Source organism: Rhipicephalus microplus, chromosome 10, assembly GCF_043290135.1.
Source record: "Rhipicephalus microplus isolate Deutch F79 chromosome 10, USDA_Rmic, whole genome shotgun sequence".
NCBI classification, from domain to species: domain Eukaryota; kingdom Metazoa; phylum Arthropoda; class Arachnida; order Ixodida; family Ixodidae; genus Rhipicephalus; species Rhipicephalus microplus.
The window spans coordinates 54,779,035-54,785,674 of NC_134709.1; the positions used below are offsets into that span (position 1 = coordinate 54,779,035).

General features: G+C 47.7%; 1 long non-coding RNA gene across 1 annotated transcript in view; it reads left to right on the forward strand.

Moving 5' to 3' along the window:
• LOC142774400 (uncharacterized) overlaps window positions 1-143 on the forward strand; it is an 85,369-nt gene extending 85,226 nt beyond the window's left edge. The window contains exon 3 of the long non-coding RNA XR_012886381.1: window positions 14-143. This is a non-coding gene — a long non-coding RNA (uncharacterized LOC142774400). The remainder of the gene's footprint in view (window positions 1-13) is intronic.
• The last annotated feature ends 6,497 nt before the right edge of the window (window positions 144-6,640 follow it).

Here is a 6,640-nt window from a genome sequence, read left to right on the forward strand (position 1 = left end):
ACATCTCTTTCAGGAGTGTGGTCCAGGGTTCCAGAAATGTCCACCCGGCTGCTATTCTCAACGGAACGTATCACATATGCTTGGATCAATCGCGATATGTAGAAACCGTGCTGGCTAAAATGCTTTTGTAAATCAGTTTTTAAATAAACAAATGGCGACTGCAAAATCTCAGTTCTCATGCTAGAAGCACTGTAAATTGACGTCGATCAATATTCGATGTTCAGTGCCGACCAACCATATGTGCATCCAAGGTATACGCATTCTTGTGGGCAAAAGTAAAATTGGTCTATAATACGTCACTTCAATTGGCAATAGATGAATACAAAGACTCATATTACAACAAACACTACTCGATAGCGAAGGAGTGAAGGTCTCATAAGTCCAAAAAAGTGACCACCGGCCTCGTTGCCTGCGTCAACACAAGTGAGAGAAAAAGTTATCACTTGATGATCTTACTTCATGGCTTCATCATGACGCCACAGAACACCAAAATGATCATTGTCTCTTGGCGAAAAGTAAAACAATGTCATGAGCACTATAAAATCCCGTTTAATGTAGAAACCTACAGGGGCGGGGCTTCCGGAGTTTTCACGAAGGATACGGCTTAGACAAGTGCGTAAGGGGCTGAAAATATAGTCTTCTTCTGACTAAACAGTTTCATTCGAAAACTTCATCTTCAATGATGATGGTATCTTCACAGGAAAACACTTTGTTTGGAGGCTGCGTGTTTCTTGGGACTGATCCCTATTTTTACGAATTGGTAATACATGAAATCCAAACATGTCTTCACAGAGGTAGTTGATTGTTTCACCAAATGGCCGAAGGAATGAACACTACCACCAAAAATTGCGAAGTCACGCGAAGAACGGCAAGCAGGAGGAGCTCGAAACTTGCAGCGCTCACCTCAAGAAGAAAGCACGCACGAAATTTGCATACGCTGGATGAGTGCAGACAAACCACTATTACAGCTCGACTCTTAAAGCACGCTGTGCAAACAAAATGACAGGCGCACGAAACGAACGCACAAGTAGAACGCACAAGCGAGAACAACCGTCCCAAATCTTACATCACGTGTGAGCAGCGTGTTCCGTTAGGTAACGCGGCCACGGCGGTGAGCGAAGTGACCGTTCTCTCCTCCATCACAAGTCTGTTGAGCCCACGCGCTGGAGAGACCACGCTACGTGGAGGCGGTGCCCTCCGAAACGCGAGAGGCGATGGCCTTTAGAAAAGGCCCAACGCGCGCTCTTCACACCAGCTTGCTACTAATAACGAAAATGTGCTGAAGCTGCAGTACTCTGAGGACTGCCAAATTGTGTATGGCGTATATAAATGTCTTGCCGTTGGCACACTTGACAACCTGCGCTTTGTGGCTTAGTTATCACCGCGCGCTGCGGTTGGAGAGGTTGTTGGTACAACGCCGTGCGACAGAACAATTTCCTATCGTTCTTTTTTGCTATATTTTGGGATATATATTTTACAGTTCCCATTCGTGACAAAAATACGTTGGTGGAGCCATGGTGGACGCCGGCATAAAAACTACGGGACCCTAAAACTTCGATTTTATTAGTAGCACGTGATCGCGATATCCCGTTGAAAGTGCGTAATTTACACACTATGTTAACAAAACCTTTTCGAACTTGCAATACACCCACTACGTGGCCTTAAGTTAATAGGCGCAGTAGCGTGTGAGCGTTTTCTAGTGGATGACCGGCTTTAAACCCCGAAGCCATTATGATATTCACATGCTCTTGCCCGCTGGCGATGAGCACATGTTCCACGCAGTAATACTGCAATATTTCATGTTGCATTGTGAAGGATGTACAAAGGATGCGTGTGCTCGTAAAGCCTGAAAGTTACTTTCATTGCAGTTTCCTGCAGAAGAAGCCCTTTTCATTGTATTCAACAGCAGACATGTGGCCGTGTGGTAGAATATTGGCTTACTACGCGAACGACCCGGATTAGAATACCACTCCGGCTCAAACGGCCCGGGTGTGATCTCCACTCTCAGTCAACAATTTTTTATTGTGTTATTTTATTTGCAACGTTCTAGGTTTTTTGGCTACGCAAAAGATTATTTTTTCGCTCACAACCACCGATGCCGACGCCGGAATTTCCGCGAAACAAGCTCTTTAACGCTTTCGTGTTAAAGAACTTTTGCGTTAGAATAGATTCCTATCCGCAAAGAAGAGTGCCGCGAAACAGAATTTAACAACAATGGTGGCTGAACAAAAATTTATCTGCACAACTCGTGACTCAACTTTTCACTTAATAAGCGGACAAATATTACAGAAAGCCCTCCAAAATACCAAAATTTTGTGCGGTCACGTGCTGGTCACACGCAACACGACTGTACCAGACGTTATTTCGGTGAACAATATTTGCATATTAGGTTACGTAACAAATATATTTCACGGTCAGTATCACATTAAACTCTGACATTATTTTCAACGGTTATACATGCAGGGGCATGAAGAGCAACTAGCCTGTGATTTTATTTTTCGTCATTTGAAGAAAACGTTTAGGGACGAAGCATGGTTGTGTTACTTTGATGGTAAATTTTTGTAGCGTTCTCAAGCATATATACACTGCCCGTTGTCGTATATTAGGTCAAATTTTCACATACAGAGCAGTTCCAAGAGTTTTTAAGCATTATTTTTACGTAACAGCAACGCAAGGAATCAGTAATTCATTGAAAGAGCGAAATGGCACTTTACATCTTTGAGGGACTACCACGTGTTGTTTGAAAAGCACTCATTACACTATGCCTGTAACGCCTGATATTATTAAAAGAGTTTTGTGCGCAAGAGAACAATGTGACTCTTTCTTCGCGAAGGGCAGGCCATACACGAGAGGAACTGGCAGCTGCGCTAAGGTGGTTTTCGTCTCGAGCAACGTCGCAGAGTTTGAGATCCTGGCCAGAGAATCCTGCTTATGGCTGCTGTGGTCATCGGCCCCGCAGCCTTCTGCCTTGGTCATGCTGGCGTGGCAGCTACCGGTATGTTCAGAAAAAAGGTTGTCCCCCTCATAAAATTTATCACGGAGTTCAGCCATAGGTACCTTGTAGTTTTCAAGCATCGTCACTGTAGGCGCATCAAGCCCTAGATGAGCTGGTGTCTGCGGGTGCCTTAGCGAAGGTCAATCTGGGGCTTGCTCTTCAGGAACCTCTAGATGAGGAGTGGTCTCAACTTCCCTTAGCTATCTACTGACCTCAGACGCAGGCACATGGAGGGATACGAGTGTGAAGTGTGCATTCGTACAACGTCGTGAGTAGAGCTGCCGGTGATTCTTTCTGTTATGGGTCTCGAGAGCAACGATGGGCCATCAAGGCGGTGCTCTTCATGAGCTCGACTACCGATGGAGGGCAGGTTGGCAGATTCCCAAGGCACAGCTTTGTTGTGGTGTAGTTTGCGAACAGCATGTGTAGTAGAGACTTCGCTGGCAGGTACGCATTCGCAGGAGTCAAAAGTGGGCGGAACAGACTAGTCAGTTTAGCACACCACTCTGACCCCGCCGGACACCTTTGTAGGCATGCCATGCCTTTTGCGGACTGTAGAGGCGGTCAAGGACAATTGCTCATTTTCGGTCTTTCCGCCAGGCACAGAGGGCTACGAGCGAGTTGACTGTCTGAATCGACCCGAAGACGTCATCTTGAACACCGTGAAACTCTGGTACCACCAAAATAGTCGGTGAATAAAGCGACGGTGGGTGCGAATCCGGATTGGGCCCATGCTACGAAGAAAGAATATGCAGGACGGGAAACTCGGCTCCTTTCCGTGCCACGATTGTGTCGACCCCTGGAGCGACGGTGAACTAGGGTTCCTCGATGTGCGCACCCAGTGCCACCTACAAAACCATGGCGGAGCTGCCGTACCGGAGCAGCCAACGCGAGAAGTGTGGTCTGCTAGTACGATTGTGCTCGCTGTTCAGTATATCAGTGCATAGCTAAGATACACTCGCTAAACGCGACAGCAAATCATCAAAAAGAGTTTTCGCTGATCTAGCTAGGTCGGCTTGGGAAAGAGACCATACCGCAATAGCTTTCCGAAGCTGTCCACAAGCACTAAACAGGTCCGGTGTCACAGGTCCCATTAATTCGGCAGGCAATCGCCGGGCTAATTCCAAGGACCGAAGTATCAAACCGCACCACGAAAGCGGGGACAATTTAGAAGTGGTCCTATTTGGCGCGCCAGCGGACGCCGGCTGTGGCCCAAAGAAGAAGTCAGAGCCGACAGTTGATAAACATAACAAAATTCTATTCTCAATAATGGCAGATAAAAACAATACACAGGTATGCACACTCCACAATAGTTGAGTACAACATGTCACCAATCAAACAACGTACTACACAGTACAATCAACCACACTCGAAACAACGGACACAGACAAAAATACGCGCTACAATGCAGTCGCATGCATTGAAAAACCAAGACACTTAAAGACTAAAGTGATAGAAAACCTATTCAGTCCAAAGTTCTTGGAACAAAAGTCTGGATGATACTCTTTCGTGAATCACTCACTCAAAGTCCAGCGATGTTGTCATTCCGCTGCCCCCGAAGTTTCATTCCAGAAAACCTCTGTCGTTCCGCTGTCCTCGAAGCTTCTCTTCTAGGGAACCTCTGTCTTTCCGCTGTCCCCGAAGTTTCTCTTCCAGGAAACCTCACGTCTTCACTTGGCTGCTCTCCAAGCTCCAAACTTCTTCGCCGGAAACACGTCGGCTTCACACACACAGCTGTTCCCACGCGTCTTCGCTCGATAGCGGTAGACACACGCTCTTGCCTGTAGCTCGAGCCTTCACCCCTCAGGTGGAAATCCTCTTCTACTCCTGCTTTGTCCCTACGGACAAAACCTTCGCCGACTACGCGGCGGAATCCCTACGCGCTCTGGCGCTAATTTCCGTCTTCTCCTAATCTCTCACCTCGGCTGCTCCATTAAATACCTTCCGCGCGAGATTCCAGAAAGTACTCGTCATTTCGTCGGTGCGATACGCAGCGAAGGCTGGGGAGAGGGCGAGATGGTTCGAATGCCGTCCGCGACGGATGACTCAACCCGGCATCACCCCGCCCCTTTCCATCTAGAACATTCGAGAGCTTGCTCGGGCGCCGATGAGAAGGGGTTCGTCTGCGAACCCACGTTTCCGAGGGAGAGTCACGCGCCCGGGAGTCTTTAGATGTTTGTTTTCTTTTTTTTATCGTTGACCTCGCGGCGTCACTCTGGCGTTTCATCGCGAGAATTCGGCGGCGCGCCCTTTTTGAGCGCTCGTTTTGTGACACAGCCCCCCAGTTTAGGAATATTATCTCATAATATTCAAAACCACACACACGAGCGCGAACAGTCACCACACACTCTCACAGACTGTAACACAATCCTTCGCTCATGACACTTCGCATTCACAATAGATCACTCAATACAATTGTACATTGTAATTCAATTCCACAACACTTGAAATATAGCCACAGGTACATGAATGCAACACTCCATCACAAATTCCAAACAATACAACTGTACAAAGTTCTCTCATTACAACAATTGTACAATACTATACATCACATCACTGCAACAAACATTTTGATTCACTCGACATACAGTTGTGACACAGGACAACAACTCCAGTAACTTAGCATATTGCACTAAGCACTGTCAAACACATTTCGAGTCGACCTCAACACCTATCCTTTGCGTTGCGAACGGCGCTTGGGCCCTTTCTTGCGGTACTCGCTGGATCTCTTTTTGTGTTTCCACGTTCTTTTTTGGCGAGCCCTTTCCAACGACGGTATCTGAGGCGGCGTCTCAGCCATCGTTGTCACTTCTGACATGGTTAGCGGGTCATAACGCTCAACCGATCCTGTCACCCGCTTGTTCATGCCACGACATTGGTCCTGGCTGGCCGACTCCGTTACTTTTACACTGTCGGTCGGTTGAGGTCGAGCCGACGTAAGTCCAGCTGCCCAGCACGTAAACTCATTCAATACGATGATGTTCTCATTCAGTGTCTCTTGCGCCCAGGCTTCACCTTGGGCTCGAGTGAGATCCTTCACGGGATTTTCCTCCACTGTATCTCGCGGTCGCTGGGTTGGCGGGGGCTCCATCTTGGGGTCTTCCCCCGAACATTCTGGATCATTCGGCCCTCGCGCCCCGTCGATGTTTCCCATGACGAGGTCGTACAGGGGGGTTGTCATGCATAAAGCAGTAACCTTCCCGCTGAAGTACGGGGTTTGAACCTCAATTTCTGCTTCGGGAAGCATCCGAACCGTACGGTCAATTAGGCAAACCGGTTTCGTTCTGCCTGTCAACTCACTTTCCCATACCAAATTTCTCCGCACGATAACCGTGGAGCTACCGGTGTCTCTCAACACCGTAACCTTCTTTTCCGCAACTTTTCCAGGCAGCGTTGGCATTCCCTTCATAACACCGGTTGGCTGTTTTGTCATTATAGCAACCACAATAGGGACTTTCTCCCCATTTTTCAACTCTACGAAACCATCGGTGACGTCATCAACGGTTTTTGGTGCCACTTGCGCACAGGAAAACCTGGTGAGTTTGACTCACTCCGTTCCGACAAGCGTCTGCTTTATGCCCAATCTGATCACACTTGAAACATTTTGCAACCGTGGGGCTCGTGAAGTTAGTTCGGCAGTTGTTA